The sequence below is a fragment of the Carcharodon carcharias genome, chromosome 19 (genome assembly GCF_017639515.1).
Source record: "Carcharodon carcharias isolate sCarCar2 chromosome 19, sCarCar2.pri, whole genome shotgun sequence".
NCBI classification, from domain to species: domain Eukaryota; kingdom Metazoa; phylum Chordata; class Chondrichthyes; order Lamniformes; family Lamnidae; genus Carcharodon; species Carcharodon carcharias.
This window is the reverse complement of record NC_054485.1, coordinates 54,159,686-54,183,490: the sequence shown is the minus strand read 5'-3', so window position 1 is coordinate 54,183,490 and position 23,805 is coordinate 54,159,686. Positions and strand designations below refer to the sequence as shown.

The 23,805-nt window shown below is 44.2% G+C and overlaps 1 pseudogene; it reads right to left on the bottom strand.

The window, feature by feature from the left end:
• Nucleotides 1–705: 705 nt before the first annotated feature.
• Nucleotides 706–823, bottom strand: LOC121292089 (annotated as a pseudogene).
• Nucleotides 824–23,805: the final 22,982 nt, after the last annotated feature.

Below are 23,805 nucleotides of genomic sequence, written 5' to 3'. Positions count from 1 at the left end.
TGGCTTGATGTTCAGTGGTGGGTTCATGGTCCAGGGGGAGGTAGGAAGAAGTGCCTGAGAGGTGGTGCTCAGCCTCTGCGAGGTAGAGGTCAGTACGCCAGACAATTAGTCGATTGGAGGCAGAGTCAGAAACATAGCTTTGTCCATCGCTTCTCCTTCATCTTAATGACTCGCTATCTGAGGTGGCCCTTATATTTCAGGTACTTTATCCTCCAATAACTTGCATTTAAAATGGGTTTTCTTGTTTTAAAAAAAAATGTCCCTGGGAATTTCCGGAGCAGATTTGTTAGGGTAATTATTCTGCCTGTGGGCATTAATGATATGTAGGGAGTAATTCAATTCTGATTGAATATAGTTACAACCTTTGATGTCCATCTGTTTTAGTCATTCATCGCTCAGCATCTGGAGTCTTATTATTTCCTCTGACCTAAAGAGAAAATTCTCCATCTTGGCCACTGCTAAGGCTGCCACCAAGAAATTAGTGTCCTCTTGATGAAATACTCAGAGAGCTCTGTATTTCTAACATACAGGGAGGGGTGAAGTCAATTATTATTGTGGCTTGATAGTACACATCAAAAGAACACAATCATTATATATTGTCTGTGTCTTGAGGTTACAGATCTCAATGTTATCTTGGGTTTGTGGTATAAATCCCATGCTCAACAAATAATTAGGAAATGAGAGGGCCAATGGCCTATTATTTCAAATAGGTGACACTGAATTAGCTACTCTTTAATATTTGGCTCCCAGGTAGGGGACATATCTGTTATTAAACTGATAAAGACAGATACTACGCTTGATCTTAGCAAACGCCAGGGCCAATTTGCCATTTAGTTGTGGTCGAGCAGCTGCTAATTTAGTATCAACCCATTTATACCAGCAGCAAAAGTTAAAATGAACTTCCCTGGACTTATTCAAGGAGTTTATTAACCACAAAACACAAGACAGTGTAAATGTAATGAACTATTCCACAGATCAATCACCTGATCAGTCACACAGAGAGTACTCATTGCTCTGCTGTAAGACTTGTTGATACCAAACTCCAAACTCTGCTTTAGGGAAATATAATTAAATCATGTTTACTATTCATGGGGCCTGGGAGATCAAGAATTCAAAAAATTAAACAATCTGCTTAAACAGTTAATGGACAGTAATTGAAACTTGACTCTTTTTTCTCAAATAAAGCAGAAATGAAGATATTGGTAGCCTGAAGCAGCTTTGCAATGGTTCTTAAATTGGAAGCTCATTAACGAGTGGACTGATCCATGTATATTGATGTGCTGCAGAATGCTACTGTTTGCCTCTGAGGGTCAATGAAGCTTCAAATAGGCAATACATTAGATGTCTAAAAGGTCTCATTCAATTATAAAAGATGGGGTCTCAAAGACAAAAGGTATTGATTGGTGATTTCTAGGCATTGAAGTTTCAGGTATGAGAAACCCTTCATCGCACCGGGTCACTGAAGCGCTGAAATATTTTTTTCAAGATATCAGTAATGGGGAAACGATAAGGGAATGAGTCCTACTGTCACTCAGATCCATAGGAATTCACTGGCAAAGCAGTTGATGTAGGTATCATGCTGACAGCCACCTTTCCTGATTTAAGAGAAGAAAGACTTACATTTATATTGCCCATTTCACAAACTCAAAGTAATTTACAGCCAGCCAAGTGTTTTTTGAAGTGTCTTCAGTGTTGTAATGTGGGAAACGTAGCAGCCAATCTGCACACAGGGTCCCACAAACAGGAATGTGATAATGAGCAGACAATCTGCTTATGTTGGCTGCGGGATAAATATTGGCCGGAGTGCTGGAGACAACTCCCCTGCTTTTCTTCAAAATGGGATCTTTTACATGCACCTGAGAGAGCAATGGGGTTTCAGTTTAATGTCTCTTCCAAAAGATGGCAAAATGAGACTTGACAGAGACAAGAGTGATACAGACTGAATCAATCTAACATTCCAGCTCAAAAATCACCATCCATCATGCTGAAGACTCAGGGCAAACTTTCAGGTAAAGGGTAACAGAGAGATTCTTACAGTAGCTTGGAGGTACAAACAGCAGGGATCCAATCTGGTATGTGGCAGGGATAAAGGTTTCAGCTGAGGACCATGACCAATGTTAGTTGGATTTTTAAAAGGGAGATTCCTGTAGATGAAAACTGTCATGTTCTGCAGGAGCGAATGAAATGAAGTGGACGAGGTAAATAAGGCAATTAGAAAGGAGCAGGACAAGTGAAATATTAGAGTTTGTGAAAGAGATTGCCAGCATTCGGAGTGGGTAACAACAGAATTCAGATCAAAATGGTTTGGTGGGGAGAATAAAGAATAAGGAAAACAATAATGAAAGAGTTTGGCTCAGATTGGGCTTTACACTGCATTTCAAAGTTCTTTCGAGGGGCAGTCACTCTAGTATTGTCGGAAAACGTGTCAGCCAATTTGTACACAGCAAGATTCCACAAACAACAATGAGATATATAGCATAATAGAATGATACAGGATAGACAGAGGCCATTTACCCCCCTCTACTGGCTCTTTCAAAGAGCTATTCTATTAGCTCCCCTGCTCTTTCCTCATAGCCCTGCAATTTTTATTTCCCCTCCATTTATTTAACAAATTCCATTTTCACAGTTATTAATAATTTTGCTTCCACCGAACTTTCAGGAATTACAATCTAAATCATGACAATCTGAGTTAAAAAGATTCTCCTCACCTCTGGTTCCTTTTCAAATTACCTTGAACCTGTGTCCACTGGTTAAAGAACCTTCTGCCATTGGAAACAGCGTCTCCTTACCTAAACAAAGACAGAATTACCTGGAAAAAACTCAGCAGGTCTGGCAGCATCGGCGGAGAAGAAAAGAGTTGACGTTTCGAGTCTTCTTGACCCTTCAGCAGAACTAGGTGAATCCAAGGAAGGGGTGAAATATAAGCTGATTTAAGGTGTGTGTGGGGTCGCCCCCTCCCCCCCACCCCCACCGCCACACACACCTTAAACCAGCTTATATTTCACCCCCTCCTTGGATTCACCTAGTTCTGCTGAAGGGTCATGAGGACTCGAAACGTCAACTCTTTTCTTCTCCACCGATGCTGCCAGACCAGCTGAGTTTTTTCCAGGTAATTCTGTTTTTGTTTTGGATTTCCAGCATCTGCAGTTTTTTTGTTTTTGTCTCCTTACCTACTTTATCAAAACCCTTCATGATGTTGAACACCTCAAATAAATCTCCCCTTAACCTACTTTATTCAGAGGAGAACAACCTCAGTTTCTCTAGTGTCTATATTACTGAAGTCTTGCATCTTTGGTACCATACTAAGAGATCTTCACTACCCCTCTAAATCCTTGACATCTTTCCTAAATTCTGAAACTTCCAGATGAGACGCAGTACTCCAAAGGTGGCTGAACTAGTAATTTATGAAGGTTGGACTTGCCTGATTTTGAATTTTATGCCTTTATTTATGAAACCAGGGTCCTAAATGCAGTTTTAATAACCATCTTAACTTGTCCGCTGCTTTTAAGGATCTGTGTATGTACAGCCCAGCTCTCTGCCTTCCTGCACCTCCTTTAAAATTATACCACTTAGTTTATATTGTCTCTCATCATTCTGCCTTACAAAATCAATCACTTCATATTTCCCTGGTTAAATTGCATCTGCCAAGTGGCCAAGAGGTTTGCCATTTTGAGCTCTATCCCCACTGCCCCCCACGGGCACCCCCCCACATCTATTCCTATCATGCTCACTGTTTAACAGATTTCTGAGCTTTATGGCATCTGCATTCTTTGAAATTGTGACCTCAGTGCTTTCTGTATTGTGCTTAGCTTTTGACATTGTAAAAATGACCTTTATCTTCCTTTTTCAGTTTTATTTTAATCTCTATATCCTTAATCATCCAGGGACCAGTAGCTTTCATTCTCCCTTGTTGGAATGTGTCTCGTCTGTACCTCAACTAACTCATCTTTGAAGGCCCCCCATTGCTCATTTCCTGTTTTATCTGCCAATCATTAATTCCTTTAGTATACTGGGAGAACTCCCCTATTGTTCTTTAAACAATGACACGGAATCAATAATGGCCACCTGAGAGGGCAGATGAACCTCAGGATAACATCTGAAAAGCCGGAACGTTCCTCAGTAAACTGTCAGCTTGGATTCTGTGCTCAACTTTCTGGGGTTTGAACCCATGATTTTCTGATCCAGGTCTGAGATTGTTACAAGTGAGTCACCACTGACATTGAGAAGCTGGTGGTGAGCCATTAGGGATGGGCAACAAATGCTGGATTTGCCAGCGATTCCCACATCCCATGAAAGAATAAAAAATATCAGAAAGAGGGGCGAAAGAATTCAGAAAAGGAAAGGAGATGGTTTAAAAATAAATGGAAAATTATGTTTGATGTAAGTAACTTGCAATCAGTGTTAGAAAAAGCCTGCGGGTGGAATTTTCGATGCCCGCTGGAGTCGGGCATGTTCGGTGGCATAAGCGGACAACATGATGAGAAGGCCAAAAATCAGTTTCACGATGTCGTGAAACCAGTTTACAATTGCCCGCTCTGCCTGTCAATGGCAGGCTGCATTTCCCACCGTCAGACATCGAGAACCTCATTGTAACACATCTGCATATCATTATAAGCCCAGCTTGCTGGAATCATTACCCCCCCCACCCCCAACCCCTCCCCTCCACTGGAACCATTCTCCGGAATCATTCCTCCCTCCCTCTGGATCATCCGAGCATGTCAGTGGGAAAACATGCCAGCGCAAAACAGGTCCTAACAAGTGTGATGTGCAGAAGTCGGGACTTACCTGCCAGGGCCTTGCTCACATTGTGGACATTTGAGGATCAGAAGATGCTGGAACACAACAGCAATGGGATCCTGGAGGAACATCCATAACATGCTGGGTGGATTCTCATGGGCATGGCTCCGCAGCGAAGCAGCTCACAGAAGGTAGAAAGTCACTGTTGAGGAACTGCTCACAACAGATGATTGTCGAGTGAATGGAAAGTAAGGTTCAGCTCTGTTTGGGAGAGGAAGGTACATGGGTGGGGGTTAGGAGGGTGGGAGAGGAAGGTCAAGGATTGACTGGGAGAGGAAGAGGTGTTAGAGGGATGAGATTGGGATGGGGGAGTAAGAAGGTGTTGGGGGAGTGAGGCTGGAGAGGAGGGAGTAAAGAGGGGGAGGGGTAATGGACACCGTTGTGAAACCAGTTTATGATCATCCACTCCACTTGTCAATAGCGGGCCGCATTTCCCACCGCTGCATGTCAGGAACCTAATTTCAATACTTTAGCATCTCATGATAAACCCTGCTCGTTGGAATCATCCCCCCACACTGGACCATAAGGGCACATTGGTGTGACTGTACACAGATGTGTTTCACAACTGTACATAAGTAACGTGCACCTGGCAAACTTCAAGGTTTGTTTGCCTACCTTGCTTCAGTCAGCACTTGCAGTCATCAGCACCAGGCTTCACAGGCAGCACCACCTCCCTTTTAGAGGGGGCTCTCGGGCAGGTCTCTACCTATCAGGGCACCATATGTGGGTGGCTTGTCAATTGTTGCAAGGCTAGGTCTTGCTTGGGGAAGGGGGAGAAGTGGCCTCAGGCAAGGGAAGAGGCTGCAGGATGAGGGCTGTACTGGGGAAGAAGGGTGTTCCAGGGTGTGTAGGGGGTCGCATGTTGACCTGTACAAGTGGCCTCAAGATGGTGAGGGCTGAGGTGGCAGTCTCCAGAGCCGATGAGGCCAGATGAAGATGTGAGGGTGTATGTGAGAGAGTGAGTGGTGATGTCCCTTGAGCTGGCAGTAAGTGAGATTCCAGTGAATGTGTGATGGGCTTAAGTGTGTGAGTTTAGAGTGATGAGAGCGTTGCCTTACCCTGGCGGCACAGATGAGATCATTCATCCGTTTTATGCACTGTATGGGCGACCTCAGCTTTGGCACTGACCATCCCTGCCACCACCTTCCAAGCCAGAGTGGTGGTTTCCTGCGACCAAAGCAGGGTTGCATGACATCAGGGCGAGCCTCCATGGCATGCAGAAGGCATCTTAGGGAGGCGTTACTAAATCAGGGGCTGCACTCTTCTTGGCTTTTGGGGCCATGTCTTCACTGGAGCAGTCCTGGGCTGCAAGCACAGAACTGTGTGCGCGGCTGCAGTTTAAATATGGTGCCCTGCATGAAGAAGTGGCGAAGTAATGGCATGGTGGGCAAATCAGAGACCGCCCGCCAGCAAGACAGCCTGTTTCCTGTGGCTGCATAATTATTGAGGTGGAAAGGGAATGATATGGCGCAAAAACCCGCCATTGCGGCCGGCGGGTAAAGCGCCTTTTTTCACGCCCACTACTGCACATAGTGCAAATCTGGGACAATTCCGTCCGGAGTACAAAAGCAAGGAAGTTACGGTGAATCTTTATAAAACACTGTTTCAGCCTCAACAAAAACAGAATTACCTGGAAAAACTCAGCAGGTCTGGCAGCATCGGCGGAGAAGAAAAGAGTTGACGTTTCGAGTCCTCATGACCCTTCAGCAGAACTGAGTAATATTAGGAGAGGGGTGAAATATAAGCTGGTTTAAGGTGGGGGGGTTGGGGTGAGAGAAGTGGGGGGGTGGTTTAGTTGTAGGGACAAGCAAGCAGTGATAGGAGCAGATAATCAAAAGATGTCACAGACAAAAGAACAAAGAGGTATTGAAGGTGGTGATATTATCTAAATTAATGTGCTAATTAAGAATGGATGGCAGGACACACAAGGTACAGCTCTAGTGGGGAGTGGGTAGAAAGACTAACAGGGCATAAAAGGTATAGATTTAATAATAATGGAAATAGGTGGAAAAGAAAAATCTATATAAATTACTGGAAAAAACAAAAGGAAGGGGGAAGAAATGGAAAGGGGGTGGAGATGGAAGAGGGAGTTCAAGATCATGTTGTTGAACTCAATATTCAATCCGAAAGGCTGTAAAGTGCCTGGTTCAGCCTCACCTGGCGTATTGTTCCCAGTTCTGGCCACTGCACTTTTAGAAGGATGTGAACGCTTTGCAGAGGGTGCAGAAAAGATCCACAAAAATGATTCCAGGGATGAGGGTATTTGAGAAGCTGGGGTTGTTCACCTGAGAGGAGAGAAGATTGAGAGGAGATTTGATTGAGGTGTTCAAAATCATGAGGGGTTTGGACAGAGTAGGTGGGGACAAACTGTTCCTATTGGTGGACAGATCAAGACCAAAGAACACAGATTTAAAGCAATTGGAAAAAGGAGCAATGATGACATGTGGGCAAAGCTTTTTTACATAGAGCGTGCTCAGGGCCTGCAATGCATCGTCTGAGAGTGTGGTGGAAGCTGATTCAATTGTGCCTTCCAAATGGGAATTGGGTAAGCAGCTGGAGTGAAAAAAGGTGCTGGGCTATGGGAATAGGATAGGTGGAGTGTGACTGTTAGAGTTGCCCTTGCAGAGAGCCGATATGGACACAACAGGTTGAATAGCTTTGCCTGTGCTGTAACCATTCTATGATCCGATGGTGCCAGAATGGCTGAGTATTTCCAGCCTTTTCTGCTTTTATTTCAGACTTCCAGCCTCTGCATTGCTTTGTTCTTGAATTAAACCATGGTTGTCGGACAAAGAGCTACAGGTTCCAACTACCGGAATAGATAATGAAGGGTCGGAGATGGAAATCCTTCCCCACAAAAAAAATCATCAACAGACTCCCTGTCGGCTTCCAAATCCAGTGGTGAAGGGGCACCACTCGCCACTGTGGTTTTGAAGCCTTGGCCTCAGTTATATGTAGCGGGCGAGCTGTAAGCTGTCAAACAGGCTTCCCCATGCAGCTCACTCAACTGAAGCTCTGGCAGCCACCAGTAAAGTAGATTGTTGTGAGGAGGTGTTGGTGATCATGAAGGGAGGTGGCCCCGGTTGGCAGTGGCCCAAATTAAACTGCCTCACACTTGGGGTGGAGTAGTTGACATCTCATAGCATTAATAACCCACTTTATCCTCCCTGGGCTGACTGTAGCCTGAGGCTCAGAGCACATCATTTAAAAATTCCAAATGCTGGAGGTCAACCAAGTGCAATTTTAATCACTGTTCTCAACAAGGGCAAGATATTAAACCTAAAAATTGTGTAAGTCTCCCTTATTTAACTGCTGTTCCATTTGTTTCACAGCGTCAGTGCTACTGACACTAGCTTCTCTCTTACTCTGTCTTAGTAATTGGTTTATAGATCTTTACAATGATTCTCACTATATTTATTATAATCTAGCTGAATGTGACTGCCATACAATCCTACTTATTTGCTTGCATTTGTCAACCTGTCATATTTAAAGTCTGCAACAAAGTAGGTTCCATGATTGATTAGTGTTGTAGGACTGAGCTCCACAGTGTGTGTGTGGGTGTGTGTGGGTGGGTGTGTGTGAGCGTGTGTGGGTTTGTGTGTATTTTCATGTGAGTGTTTATGGATATGTGTGTGTGTGTGGGGAATGTGGGTGTGTGTGTGTGGGTGTATATTTGTGTATTTTTGTGTGGGTGTGTGTATTTGTATGTGTGTTTGTGGGTGTGTGTGGGGTGTATGTGAGAGTGTGTTTGTGTGGATGTGTGTGTGTGTGTGTGTCTGGAGGGGGTGACGGTGTGGGTGTGTGTGTGTCAGAGGGGGTGTGTGTGGGAGTGCGTTTGTTTGTGTTTGTGTGTGTTTATGTGAGGTGTGTGTATGTACGTGAGTGTGCATGAGCAAATATGTGTGTGTTCTTGACATGAATGGCATCGCTGGATAAGATTGGCACAATGCCACATGTCTGCATGCACACACACAGGAGCACATGCAGTAGCAATTGTGCCAATTCCCCTCTCATGCTGCCATCCCCAACACAGTGCCATGCTTAGCTTTCTATCCAGTGTTTTCATTCAGTTTCTATGAAGAAGGATCTGACTTTTTGGTTAATGCTGCACCACAGCACAGCTGCTGCAACTGAGGAGTGGGGGACTGATGCCCCTCACTGGCCCATACTGGTGTGGGTTGTTGTTCAAATGGGCTGTGCCCAATGTATGAAATATTTCAATCTTTGATGCGCTATCCAGTGTGTGACTAAGCTGAGCCCAGAAAGATCCCAGTCTGTGCTGAGATAGTTGATCTCAGCTGGTGGGGCAGTGAGGATTCGACGCTTGACCTCAGCACACCACTGAGCCAGCCCATCATGATCACTATCAAGATCGAGGCAGATCTCGAAGTCAAAGGCTGCGAATTGTGCATAAGCAAACCTGGTTATGACTCTGCAGACATAATAGCCATAACTCAGTTTTAGATCCTTCAGGAGAAGAAGGGAGAAAATGAAAAATAAAGTACCACGAGCAGTATTGACAGGCTGATGCAACTAAACCAAAACTAACCTTTGTGGGACAAGCAAAGCAGTGTCTGTTTTTAATTGGGAAATCAATCTTCGGAGTTATTTATGGATGACTGACATGTTAGGTAATAGCGTTCCTGTTCTGGGTATATGGCTGCAGCCCACAGCCTCATCAGTGAATGTGTTATTATGCTTACATGATAGAAATATGACAGGAACATGAGGGATACAGCTGGAGGTCAGGGAACTGACATGACTTCTCAGAACTGGAGAATAATCAAATCTGAATTTCATTGATCCCCATAAAGCACATTCAAGCAGAATAAAAGCAAATATCTTCTGATCCTAACTGGGGATGTCTTCACCAAGGAGAAAATCAACGGTGATATTAAAAAAGCAGACAAACGAAAATGGATTAGAAACAGCCAATATCAGCTCTGTGCTCAAGGGGGATTACAGATGTTAAATGGAAAAGCTTTCATCTCCAACCATCAAAGGTTTATTGTACATATTGAATGGCAGGCTGAGCAGTGACAGCTCTTGACTCACTGAGCAGGACTCTTCCCCGGGTCAGAAGGTCACAGACTCACACTTCAGTGCAGGACAAAAGCACACCATTTAAGATGACTCTTCAAGGCCGTACTGAGAGAGTTCTGCAATGTTGGAGGTGCCTGCCTTCAAGTGAGATTTTGAAATCAATCCTCTCTTTGCCAACTCTGGCTGAATGTACTCCTGGAAGTTACATCACATGAGCTACTGCCTCTAACTATTAGGGTTGCCAACCTTCCAGGATTGACCTGGAGTTTCCACAAATTGAAGATTAATCTCCAGGACGCTGCTGTTTGTGACCCTGGAAAAAGATCATATGGACACTAAAAAGATTTTTAAAAATTTTCTTTGAATATTTCTCTTTTCCAGATATAAAAATATTGAAAATGGGGGGAAAAGACTGTTTGACTGAGAGTCAAGTATCATCTAATTGGGTACTGAGTCTTTCTGCTTTTGAATTGGCATGGGAAGGCAGGGTTGGATGTGTTGGCTGACTAATAGCTGGAGCATGGGGAAAAATCATGTGATGAAACCGCCAGGAATATATTGAATCACAGTTGGCAACTCCAATAACTGCCCTACCCCCACCCCCCATTCTCTCATTATTGATCACCCGACACCCCATCCTCACAGTGCAGACCCTTCATGCACCAGTTGGAAAACAAGAGTTTTCATCACTCAATTCGATAATTCAGTCAAACAGCCTTTTGTCCAATCTCCAATATTAATATAAGTAATAAACTGAAGTGTTCAAAATAAATGAAAAAATGTACAATTTGTTCTTAATGTCCCAATTATCTTTCTCCTGGGCTGCTTGCAGCAGAGCCCTGGGGATTAATCTTCAAATCCTAGAGACTCCAAGCAAATCTTGGAGGGTTGGCAACATTCTGCTGTTTAAAATCCATTGGACAGAAGCCTCTGCTGGTAGATTATTTTCAAGCATCAAGACCATTTCTGGCTCCTGACCTCACAGGAGACTGCAGTGTGCACTCCAATGCCATCTTCTGGGATGTAGTCTCCTAACTGGCTGCCTCTCTGTCCTCCCATTAAGGATAGTGGGTGGATTCCTGAGGCTGAAGGCACAATCCAGAGGTGTACAGCTGTGGTCAGCCAGCAGCCCCACTGGGGGAGGTGGGTGCTGCTGAAGCAGTTAGGAGTATGTATGGGTGCTCGGAAGCATGAATGAGATGCTGAAAATAAAGAGGCCCGAAGCTGATAGGGACATCAGGGTGGAGGGGACTGGTGTTGCCTGTGGCCCTTCCTCCTCATGGCCCTCTCATTGGGACATGGAGCCTCCAGCTCCAATGCCTCCCCAGCCTCTCACCAGGAGGCCACCTCTATTGAGTTCTGCAATTAGCAGGAGTCCGCTCCAATACCGGGAATATCCAGGCAAAGTCCTCCCATTGGACACGTAATTAGACTAATTGGCTACTCACTGCTGTCAGGCAGGCAGCTAGAGTTCCAAGCACCAAGCCTCCAGCAAGATTGCTGGGGGCGGGAATGCATCACGCTATTGACCCATGCCCTTATCTCTGATTTCACTCCTGGTCCCGCCTTCATACCCAACTCTAGTCAGGAGTCTAGACTAACATTCCTCACTCAATTAACTAACACTACTCAAAAATTTAGATTAACTGGTCAGTCATCTCACTGCTGCTTGAGGGATTTAGTGTGAACAAATTGAATGGCATATAGCAACAGTTACAGCAACTCCAACAATGAGATTGGGAAATGGTGGACTGGCCCATTCCTTTACGCATTGTTGTTCAAACAGTCTACACTGGAGTCATTTTCAATATATCTAGTGTAATACTGAAAAAATATCAGTCTGTACTGAATTATAACACAAAGGAACATTCAGCCCATTCAGCCTGTTCCATCATTAAATCATGGCTGCAGGATCTCACCTCAGCAAAGTTCTAGGTTTCCAGAACCCTTTTTGTAAAGCAGTTTGAGTCCTTGGTGGAAAATATTTCAAAGAAATATGTCAAATAAAAGCAAAGCTTTTATTTATTTTCTCTCCTTTGTTAGCTCATCCAAGCTTTGAGGGCCTTACTGGTCCCCACCATCTGCACGGGATGCAGTCTTCACTGGCTGGGCCAGCACTTATTGCACATCCCTAATTGCCCTTGAGAAGATGGTGAGCTGCCTTCTTGAACTGCTACAGTCCATGTAGTGTAGGTACACTCACAGTGCTGTTAGGGGGGTTCCAGGAATTTGACCCAGCGACAGTGAAAGAACGGTGATATTTTTCCAAGTCAGGATGGTGAGTGACTTGGAGGGGAACTTCCAGGTGGTGGTGTTCCCATATATCTGCTGTCCTTGTCCTACTAGATGGTAGTGGTCATGCGTTTGGAAGGTGTTGTCTAAAGAGCCTCGGTGAATTCCTGCAGTGCATCTTGTAGATGGTACACACTGCTGCTACTGTGTGTTGGTGGTAGAGGGAATAAATGTTTGTGGATGTGGTGCCAATCAAGCGGGCTGCTTTGTCCTGGATGGTGTCAAGCTTCTTGAGTGTTGTTGGAGCTGCACTCATCCAGGCAGGTGGAGAGTATTCCATCACACTCCTGATTTGTGCCATGTAGAGAGTGGACAGGCTTTGGGGAGTCAGAAGGTGAGTTACTCATCACATGATTCCTAGCCTCTGACCTGCTGTCTAGCCACAACATTTATATGGCCAGTCCAGTTCAGTTTCTGATCAATGGTAACCCCCAGGATGCTGATTGTGGGGGATTCAATGATGATAATGCCATTGAATGCCAAGGGGCAATGGTTGGATCCTTTCTTGTTGGGGATGCACTTGTGTGGTGCGAATGTCACTTGCCACTTGTCAGCCCAAGCCTGGATATTGTCCAGGTCTTGCTGCATTTGGACATGGACTGCTTCAGTATCTGAGGAGCCATGAATGGCGCTGAACATGGTGCAATCATCAGTGAACATCCCCACTTCTGCCGCTTGATAGCACTGTTGATGACCCCTTGCATCACTTTACTGATGATCGAGAGTAGATTGATGAGGCAGTAATTGGCCAGGTTGGATTTGTCCTGATTTTTGTGTACAGGACATACCTGAGCAATTTTCCACATAGCCAGGTAGATGCCAGTGTTGTAGCTGTATTAGAACAGCTTGGCTACAGGCGTGGCAAGTTCTCAAGCATAGGATCATCCACTCGGCACTTCTGGCTGAAGATTGTACCAAATGTTCCTGCGTTATCTTTTGCACTGAGTTGCTGGGCTCCTCCATCATTGAGGATGGGGATATTTGTGGAGTTTCCTCCTCCAGTGAGTTATTTAATTGTCCACCATCATTCACGACTGGATGTGGCAGGACTGCAGAGCTTAGATCTGATCAGTTAGTTGTGGGATCGCTTAGCTCAGTCTATCACTTGCTTCTTATGTTGTTTGGCAAGCAAGTAGTCCTGTGCTATAGCTTCACAAGGTTGACACCTCATTTTTTAAAATATTCCTCTAGACTCCTCCACAAGGGGAAACATCCATTTAGCATTGTAAGACAAGCATATTAAGATATATTCACAAGTCTGGTCCTACTTAACTACGGATACGATCCAATAAGGAAACAAATGCCTGTAATCATGAATCCATTGGTCTATCTTAAGCTTTACTCCATATAACTTTCAAAAATGCACTCCAAGATTAAATACAAGATGTATGTCTGGTTGCATAGGATTCCAGTAAAATAGCACTAAAATCTCGATTACTATACTGTAAAATCAATGTTACAAATAATACCAATTTGTGTTTTGATCATCATTGGTGTTTGTACCATTGCAATGTCTATAATAAAAACTAACACATACCTGACTTCTCATAACTCTTGGCTTTAGTCAATTATTGCCTATATCTAGCCTTAGGAATGCAACAGCACACACTCAGGACTGAAGACATTTCATACTGATTTCTGTTTAAGTACTTGTCTGCACAGGTGAATCGGTCATTATAATTTTTCACTCCCTTAAAAGATGAAGCTAGCAAATTCAACAGTGGCCAACTCAATCCAATCATGTCTTATATGTATTCGCACAGTACAAGTATAACTATAGTCATGGTGTGCAGCTAGAAATTGATCAGTACCCCGTCATTTGAATTATTTCTGTCCATATTACAGCATCAAGCTGCCTCAGGATCTTATATGTTTCATTATGATCACCTTCCATTCTTCTAAACTATAATAGGTACCGGCCCAACCTACTCAGCTTTTCATCATTAGATAACCCCTTTATCCCAGGAATCGGTTGAATGAACCTTTTGAATCAATGAACATTGCTTCCAATGCAATTCTATCCTTTCTTAAATAAGGAGATCAAAATTGTACACAGTACTCCTGATGTGGTCTAACTAAGGCCCAGTACAGCTGCAGCAACACTTCCCCACTTCTGTAATTGATTCCCATTGCAATAAACACTAACATTCCATTTGCCTTCCTAATTACCGCATACTAACTTTTTTGTGATTCATGTTCCAGGGCACCAGGTCACTCTTTACCATGGAGTTCTGCAATCTCTCCCCATTTAAATGTAATACTACTTTTCTATTCTTCCTGCCAAAGTGGACAAGTTCATATTTTCCCACATTCTACTCCATGTGCCAAACTTTTGGCCACTCACTTAACCTAAATCCTTCTGTAGATCCTTTATGTCCTCTTGAACAACTTATTTTCCTACATATCTTTGTATCGTCAACAAATTTAGTTACATTCAGTCCCTTAATCCAAGTCATTGACTTAGATTGCAAATAATCAAGGCCCCAGCAATGATCCCTGTGGCAGTCTTATAGTTCACATCCATTTAAAGGTGACGTGCACCAATTGGACACGGCTGTGCAATTGTGTCTGAGGTCAGCCATTTTCCTTGTTGACCTCTGCAGTACAAAGGAATGAGGTCAGGAGAATGATAGCTTGCATGGAGGCCCAGGACTGGCAAATGTGAGTCAGAGGTGAGGGTGATGGAATGGGAATTGAAAGATTGGGGCTCAGATGCATGGAGGAGTAGAAGAGGTATCCAGGGGAGGACAGAGGGTGGATTTGGGGGCATGGAGGAGTGAAGTGGGAAGGGTCTGGTACCCTGGGTGTGATGGGGATGTTGGGTATGAACAGTCAATCAAGTTTAAAAAATGAGGGGCCTAAAGAGTGGGGTCCACCTCAGGGCGTGGCTGGCAGAGACCTTACAGGGTTTGAGTTTACTTGCAACATTTCAATTACCCCCATTGAAAGTATGTATAGACAATGTCCTTTGCAATGTATAGAAGGGAGGGCCAACTGAGCCTGCATGTTCAGCCAAGTCTCACAGAGTGGTGAAAATAACATTAGGCACTAACAAGAACATTCAATAAAGAGTGACCAAAAAAGAACACAACATTGTTTCTTCCACAATAAAGGAAATGTCCCTAACTCCTCTGTGACCATCAATGTGTGCCAATCATGAGGCACACCAGTATATTTATGTATCTAAGTTAGTCTCAACAAATAACAAAGATGCACACATGAATAAAGTAAAGCCAATGTAATGTGAAATATTTACATGAAATTTAAATTGAAAACACCCATGCCACTGTAATGATTTGATGGAGCAGACAGGTTTCAACAAGAAACAGCTAAACTTTATGACAGAGTGCTTTTCAGGTGCTACATGCTCTTCAGGAAGCCTTATTCCCTGGATTGCCCGCGCAAAGGGCATCCTGGCCAGAGCCTCCACAGAACATCATGTGACCCTTGATAGACAGCAAGAGGGGCTACACCCTCAGTTACCACATGTCCTCTCCCTTCAGTTTTTTTACAATTTCTATTAACAGGGAAACATTTGAACATCCAACAACATATACATATTTACAGTTTCAGGTGATTAAAGGTCAAATCCCTGAGGTGGTCTCCTTACAGGGCTAGAGTGGCACAGCCCTACATGAAGTTCCTCAACAGGATCAACAGGATCTGGAACTGCAGCATGAGACATATCATCAGAACATGGCAGCTCAGTGTTTGGCAACTCTGCAGAGATATTGGGCATGTCTATTCTAGGTCAATTAGTCACCTCAGGAATTGACGGTTCAACATTAATCACAGGCGGAATAATTGGTTGTTGGAATGTCTGTCTGACACGAATATGATCTACCTGATTATGGACAATTCTATCCCCCAATTGTACTTGGAAAGATAATGGATCAGTCTCTGAATCAATGGTTCCATGAGCCCAACAGGGTACACTGCAAAATTTTGCATGAGTACCATGTCACTGACAATGAATGTGCAAGCTTTGCTGTGGATGTTGTGGTTAAATTTTGATAACTCTGATTCCACTCTACCTTCCACTCTAAATTTGGAAACATCAGATTTATGTAGGCAGCGTTTCATCATTAATTCAGATGGTGTTGTACCCCTGGTCGAATGTGGCATTGTACGATAATCACAGAATCACAGAATCACAGAATCACACAGTGCAGAAGAGGCACATCGGCCTATCGAGTCTGCACCGACACGTGAGAAACACCTAACCCACCTACCTAATCCCATTTACCAGCACTTGGCCCATAGCCTTGAATGTTATGACATGCCAAGTGCTCATCCAGGTACTTTTTAAAGGATGTGAGGCAACCCGTCTCCACCACCCTCCCAGGCAGCACACTCCAGACCATCACCCTCTGGGTAAAAAAAGTTTTACCTCACACCCCCCCTAAACCTCCTGTCCCTCACCTTGACCTTGTCTCCTCTTATGACTGACCCTTCAACTAAGGGAAACAGCTGCTCCCTATCCACTCTGTCCATGCAGCTCATATTCTTGTATACCTCGATCAAGCCGCCCCTCAGTATTCTCTGCTCCAGTGAAAACAACCCAAGTCTATCCAACCTCTCTTCATAACTTAAATGTTTCATCTCAGGCAACATCCTGGTGAATCTCCCCTGCACCCCCTCCAGTGCAATCACATCCTTCCTATAATGTGGCAACCAGAACTGCACACAGTACTCCAGCTGTGGCCTCACCAAGGTTCTATACAACTCCAACATGACCTTCCCTACTTTTGTAATCTATGCCTCGATTGATAAAGCACGTGTCCCATATGCCTCTTTCACCACCCCACTGACATGCCCCTCCGCCTTCAAAGATCTATGGACACACACGCCAAGGTCCCTTTGTTCCTCAGAACTTCCTAGTGCCACGCCGTTCATTGAATAATTCCTTTTCAAATTACTCCTTCCACAGTGTATCACCTCACACTTTTCAGGGTAAATTCCATCTGCCATTTATCTGCCCATTTGACCATCCCGTCTATATCTTCTTGTAGCCCAAGACACTCAACCTCACTGTTAACCACCTGGCCAATCTTTCTGTCATCGTACCCAGCACAGATCCCTCTGGTACGCCACTGGACACAGGCTTCCAGTCACTAAAGCATCTTTCTGTCATCACCCTCTGTCTCCCGCAACTAAGCCAATTTTGAATCTGCCATATCAACTTACCCTGTATCCCATGTGCCTTTGCCTTCTTTATAAGTATCCCATGTGGAACCTTCTCAAAGGCTTTGCTGAAGTCCATATAAACTACATGAACTGCACTAACTTCATCTACACACCTGGTCACCCCCTCAAAAAGTTAAATCAAATTTGTTAGGCATGACCTCCCTCTGACAAAGCCATGCTGACTATCCCTGATCAAACCTTGCCTCTTCAAGTGGCGATAGGTTTTCTCCTTCAGAATTTTCTCCAGTAGTTTCCCTACCACTGATTTGAGACTCACTGGCTGCAGTTCTCTGGCTTATCTCTAAAACCCTTCTTAAATAACAGAACCACATTACCTGTTCTCCTGTCCTCTGGCCCCTCCTCCGTGGCCAGAGAGGAATTAAAAATTTGGGTCAGAGCCCCCGCGCTCTCCTCTCTTGCCTCCCTCAGCAGACACAAATCATCCGGACCTGGATATTTGCCCATTTTTAAGCCTGCCATCACCTCCAATACCTTGTCACTCCCTATTTGCTCAAGAACATCGCAGTCTCTCTCCCTGAGTTCCATACCTTCATCCTCATTCTCTTGGGTGAAGACAGATATGAAGTATTTGTTCAACACTCTACTGATGTCCTCTGGCTCCACCCATAGATTTCTCCCTTGGGCCCGAATGGGCCCTGCTCTTTCCTTGGTTATATTCTTCCCATTGATTCACTTATAGAATATTTTGGGATTTTCCCTACTTTTACCAGCCAGCGCTTTCTCATACGCCCTCTTTGCTCTCTGAATTGCTTTCTTAAGCTCCAACCTGCACTTTCTCTACTCTACTAATGCCTCCGCTGATTTGCTTCCCTTGTACCTGCTAAAAGCCTTTCTTTTCCTTCTCATCGTAACCTGAATATCTCTGGTCATCCATGGTTCTTTGGGCTTGTAACTCCTTCCTATCACCCCAAAGGGAACATGTTGAGCCTGTACCCTCCCCATTTCCTTTTTGAACACCCCCCACTACTCTTCTGTAGATTTCCCCACAAGTAGCTGTTCCCAGTCTACGTTGGCCAGATTCTGCTTTATTTTACTAAAAGCCGCTCCCGCCCAATCCAAAATATTTTTTGCAACTTGTCTATTTCTTTGTCCATAACAAGCTTAAACTGTACCATGTTGTGGTCGCTATCGCTAAAATGCTCCCCCACCAACACCTCAGCCACCCGTCCGGCTTCATTCCCCAGAATTAGGTCCAGTACTGCACCATCCCTTGTTGGACCCTCTACATATTGACCTAAAAAGTTCTCCTGTACACATTTCAAGAAATCCACTCCATCCAAGACCTTGACACTATGTCTATTCCAATTAATGTTGGGAAAGTTGAAATCACCTGATATAATTACCCTGTTATTATTGTTTTTGCACACCTCCGCAAATTGTGCACATGTTTGCTCCTCAATTTCCCGCTGACTACCTGGGGGTCTATAATAAACACATAACAATGTGTCTGCCCCTTTTTTATTCCTAAGCTCTACCTCCAAAGCTTCATTCAATGCCCCCTCCAAGATATCATCTCTCCTTACTGCAGTAACTGACTTCTTAACTAACAATGCAATGCCTCCTCCTCTTTTACCCCCTCCCCTGTCTTGCCTGAAGATTCTATATATTCTATAGCTGAAGAGAAACCGGGAAAGTCGAGATTCCAGAGTGCCTTCCGATAATTTTTTCCTACCAGACTTAAAAGTTTGTGCTGCCCTCTCAGCCGGACCATTCAATGAGGGATGGTAAGGGGCTGTTTTAATATGTTGGATTCCATTCAGATCCATAAATTTCTGAAACTCGGTGCTGTTAAAAGCGATGCCATTATCTGAAACGACAATTTCAGGCAGGCCACATATGCAGAAACTGTGATGTAGCTTCTCGATAAGTAGCATTTGGTGTTGGCGACTTGACTTCATAAACATTTGGAATGTGCATCTACAATTAACAAGAACATGGTAGCCAAGAATGGTTCACATTATCGATGTGTAATCAAACCCAGGGTCAACCAGGCCACTCTCTTGGATGGAGGGGAGCCGGAACGGGCAACTTCTGTTGTTGCTGACAGTGGAGACAGTGCCTGACCAAGTTTTCAATATCTCCATCAATGCCTGGCCACCATAAATAGCTTCGCACAAGCATTTTCATTTTTGATGTGCCTGAATGGGCGCTATGGAGTTCTGTCAAGAATGACTCTCTGCCTTGTGGTGAGACCACCACTCTTGACCCCCACAACAAAATCCCATGTTGGCACCTCAATTCTGTCTGTTTAACATGGGTTGGTCTCAATTCTTCAGATATAGGTAAGTTTGGCCATCTTTATAAGATAAAGTCTCTGACTTTCGATAATGTTGGATCTCTGTTCTTCCAATTTCTAATTTGTTTCATGCACACAGATGAGCAGTCTAAGAAGTTCAATAATAGCACTAATTCCTGTGGAATGGGAGTGTGCTCAATACTGTCTGGCAATGAGAGACGACTGAGTGCATCTGCATTTGCAATGTGTAGGCCAGGACGGTACATAAAACTATACTCATACACAGATAATGTCAGAGCTCAGCATTGTCTCCTTGCTGATGCTACTGGTGGGATGGCCTTGTCCTTACTGAATAAACCCATTAATGGCTTATGGTCTGTGGTGAAATGGCGACCATGCAGGCACTGGCAGAATTTCTTCACCACAAATACCAGTGATAAGCCTTCGTTTTCTAGCTGGGAATAAACCTTCTTGGCTGTGAAGAGGGTTCTTAGAACATAGCCAATGGGCCTTTCAAACCCATTTTCCATTTTATGGCATAACACAGCATAAGGAGAGGCATCACATGTCAATACCAGCTCTTTGACGGTTCATAGTATACCAATAGACACGACGAATGTAACAATTCCTTTGCTTTCACAAAGGCTTCTTCCTGTTGTGACCCCCAAAGCCAATGGTGGTTCTTTTTTAGTAATGGATGTAATGGTGCTAGCACAGTTGATAGGTTTGGTAAGAAGCAGCTATAGTAGTTGAACATGCCCAGGAAGGACTTGTGTTCTGTTACATGGGATGGTGATGGTGCATCTTTTATTGCCTGAATTTTATCTTCTACTAGGTGTAGTCCCAAGGCATCCACCCTGTGGCCTGGATAAATCACTTCTGATGCCTGAAATGTGCATTTTTCCTTCTTTAACCATATGCCAGCCTCCATGAACCTTCTTAGCAACTCCTCCAGGTTGATCAAGTGTTCTGTCTCAGTTAAACCCATGATGAAGACAGCATCTAGATATGCAATTACTCATGGGAGTACTTGCAAAAGGTTCTCCATTGTTCCCTGGAAGATAGTGCACCCCGACGAGACCTCGAAGGGAAGACAGATGTACCGATAGAGACCCTTGTATGTTTTAATGATTATGCACTCCCTCGATGTGCTATCCAGCTCTAGTTGCTGGTAAATGTGGTTCATATCCAATTTTGTATAGGACTTGCCTCCGGCCACTTTGGAATATAAGTCATCTATCCTTGGGTTAGGGCACTTGTCTCGTTTGGCTGCCTTATTTACAGTCAATTTATAGTCTTCACTGGTATGTATGGTACGGTTGGGCTTAACCATTGGAGCTATGGGTGCAGCCCATTTGGAGAATTGAACAGGTTGGATAATGCAGCTTTTCTCACTGGCACAGCTCTGCACCAACCTTTTCTTTCAATGTATAAGGCACAGGTCTTGCCGTAAAGAAGCGATTTGTCGCCTGTGGCTCCACATGTATCCTGAAAAAACATGTTGTATATTCTTAGAGGTTCTGAAACTCCATCTCATTTTAGGTGAAATATCTCAGACCAGCCAAGCTTGGTCTTCTGTAGACATTCTTGGCCTAAAGGACTGGGGGTATCTTCTTTCACGTTTATTACATGCAACTGGGCTGTTTGTTACTTCTAAGAAATTGGTACTTTGGCTATTCCCTTTACCTGAATGGATTCTCTCATGTATGTCCTTGATTTAGCGGTTGTCTGCTCCAGGTTTGTTGGCTGTCTACCTTCATTTAGGTATTTGAAAGTGTGCTCTCCCACCAGTGTAGTTGAGGCCCCCGTATCCACCTCCATTATTAGTGGCTTCTCATTAACTTGGATTGTGACAGCAATAGATTTGGTTTTCACATCAGTTACGTTAAACAGGGAGTAAACGTTGGTGATGGCAGCTTCACTCTCTGCTGTATTCTTTAGCTTGACCATGTTAGTTTGCTGTTTTGCGGCTGCCTCAGCTTTTCCCAGCATTGCCTTACCATGTGATGTTTCTTATGGCAGTAATGACATTCTACCTCCTTGGATTTACAGGTGTCCGCTCCATGGTTACCCCCACATCAATAACAACTCACTCTTATAGTCGCTGCTGAAGTGTTTCTACTCTGCCTTTTCATGTTCCTCAGAGCGGACATTGCCTCTTGCTTCGATGCTGGGAGTCTGGTTTTCATGCCACGGTTGGAGGTATGTTCCTGCCCAGCATGAAATGCAGTTCCAGGTGTCACAGAGCCTGCGAGTCTTGCAGAGCGCTTTCCACGGTGAGGGAGATTTCTCGGCCTCGGCAAGTAAACAGTACTGAACGGCGTCGTCCTTAACTCCACAAACTAATCAGTCCTGCAGCATCTCATTTAATGTGGCCCCGAAGTTGCAGTGTCCTGTTAACTGATTGAGGTTCACTACATAGGTTGCAATGGACTCTCTCAGGGCCCTAACTCCGGAATTGAATTTAAAACGCTGCATTATTATGGAAAAGCTTCAGCTGGAAGTGAGTTTTCATGAGGTCCCCTAACTCATTATAAGACTTATGATTGGGTGCACTTGGGGCCGTCAGGTTGTGAATGGGGTTGTCTGTTTTACTGCCACATGCACTCAAAAGGATGGCTTTCTGCTTTTCCTCCGTGGTAATTTCGTCTGCTACGAAATAAAATCCAAGATACTCTACACACTTGCTCCAGCCTTCCATAGTTGCATCGTAAGAATCGATTCTGCCAAAGAGTTGGCATGACTGGTGAGTAGTTCTTTTCTTAAAATTTAATTACTCACTCTAATGGGGTGAGGTGCAGAGTCAGAGCTAATTTTATCCTTGTCGCCAAATGTAATGACTCGATGTAGCAGACAGGTTTCAGCAAGAAACAGCTAAGCTTTATTACAGTGAGCTTTTCAGGTGCTGCATGCTTGGCCAGGGCTCCCATCAGGAAGCTCTACTACCCAGATTGCCCGTGCAAAAGGCTCACTAATCAGAGCCTCCACAGAACATCACGTGACCTCTGATAGACATCTGGAGGGGCTATACCCTCAGTTACTACAGCTGCCTTTGTGCTCTCAATAATTCTAATGTTAATGGCACTGCAGTTGGGCAGGAAAGTTTTGGTCATGATGCAGCGCCTCCCTGTTTGTCCAGGGGGCTCTTTTATAGCCTGCCCATTGCTGCTGCATTGCCAGCTGACAGCGGATTTCACTACTGAGAAGCTTCCCCCCGCCATGGGAAAGCATGTCTCCCATGCACTCCATTGGTACGTTAAATTTTAACTGTAATCACATGGAAACAAGTAAAAACAAGAGAGTGGAAGTGGTGCACACTGTCAGAAACTGTGCACCACTGATAAAATTCTGCCTGCTCTCTCTCTCTATCTTCCTTAACAAATCTTGTTAACATTTTAAGCGCATTGATCAGATCAGCCCTTGACCTTCTCAACATAAGGGATAAGAACATACAAAGAAACCAAGAGCGGCACTAGCAATTCTGCAATTAGTTGCAGGGCAGAAGGAGGGATATAAACAAACTGGCTGCAGTGAGAAAGGTAACTAAAAGATTGAACTAACTTTGGATGGCAGAAACATATCCTGTGGAACATTGAGTCTTCTTGGATCTCTGATAGGTCCCTTGTAGTTCCTTCCAGGTACAAAAAAATAAGAAACAGGCCCAGCAGAATGTTGAAAATCATTGAGCTGTTGAGATCCTCAGAGTCCACTGGCAAAGAGAAACCACAAATTAGTGTTTGAAAGGCTTAGCACCATGAGAATATTGTTGGCCAATATGAAGAGAAGGCAGCACCACTGTTATGGATACTTGTCCAGAGGGGCTGAATAGATAATAAGCAAGACATCGATAGCTCAGTGATAGAAGGAGCTGGGCACGAATGCCAATCAGTCTAGCACAGCAACTGTAAGTGATAGCAATACCAGCAAAAGATCATGTCCAGATGTAAGAATGACAGGCAAAAAATGGCTCCAGACAAAATGGGGACTTAGAAAAGAGGAATTATTTTTCTGAAAAAGTATTTTTTTGGAGGAGGTTGAAATAGAGTGAACTAGATTTGTTTGAACTGTGTAAGCCCACGTCAGGTTATTTGCGTTTAAGGGAAATTCTTATGCTGGGTAAGGTGAGTTATGTATACATTGGCAAATAGAGTTTTCTCCTTTTTCTAACACCTAGCACCCCTTGATCAGATACAGGGAGAGTTAAGGCTGAGGAATTCCACGATCTCACA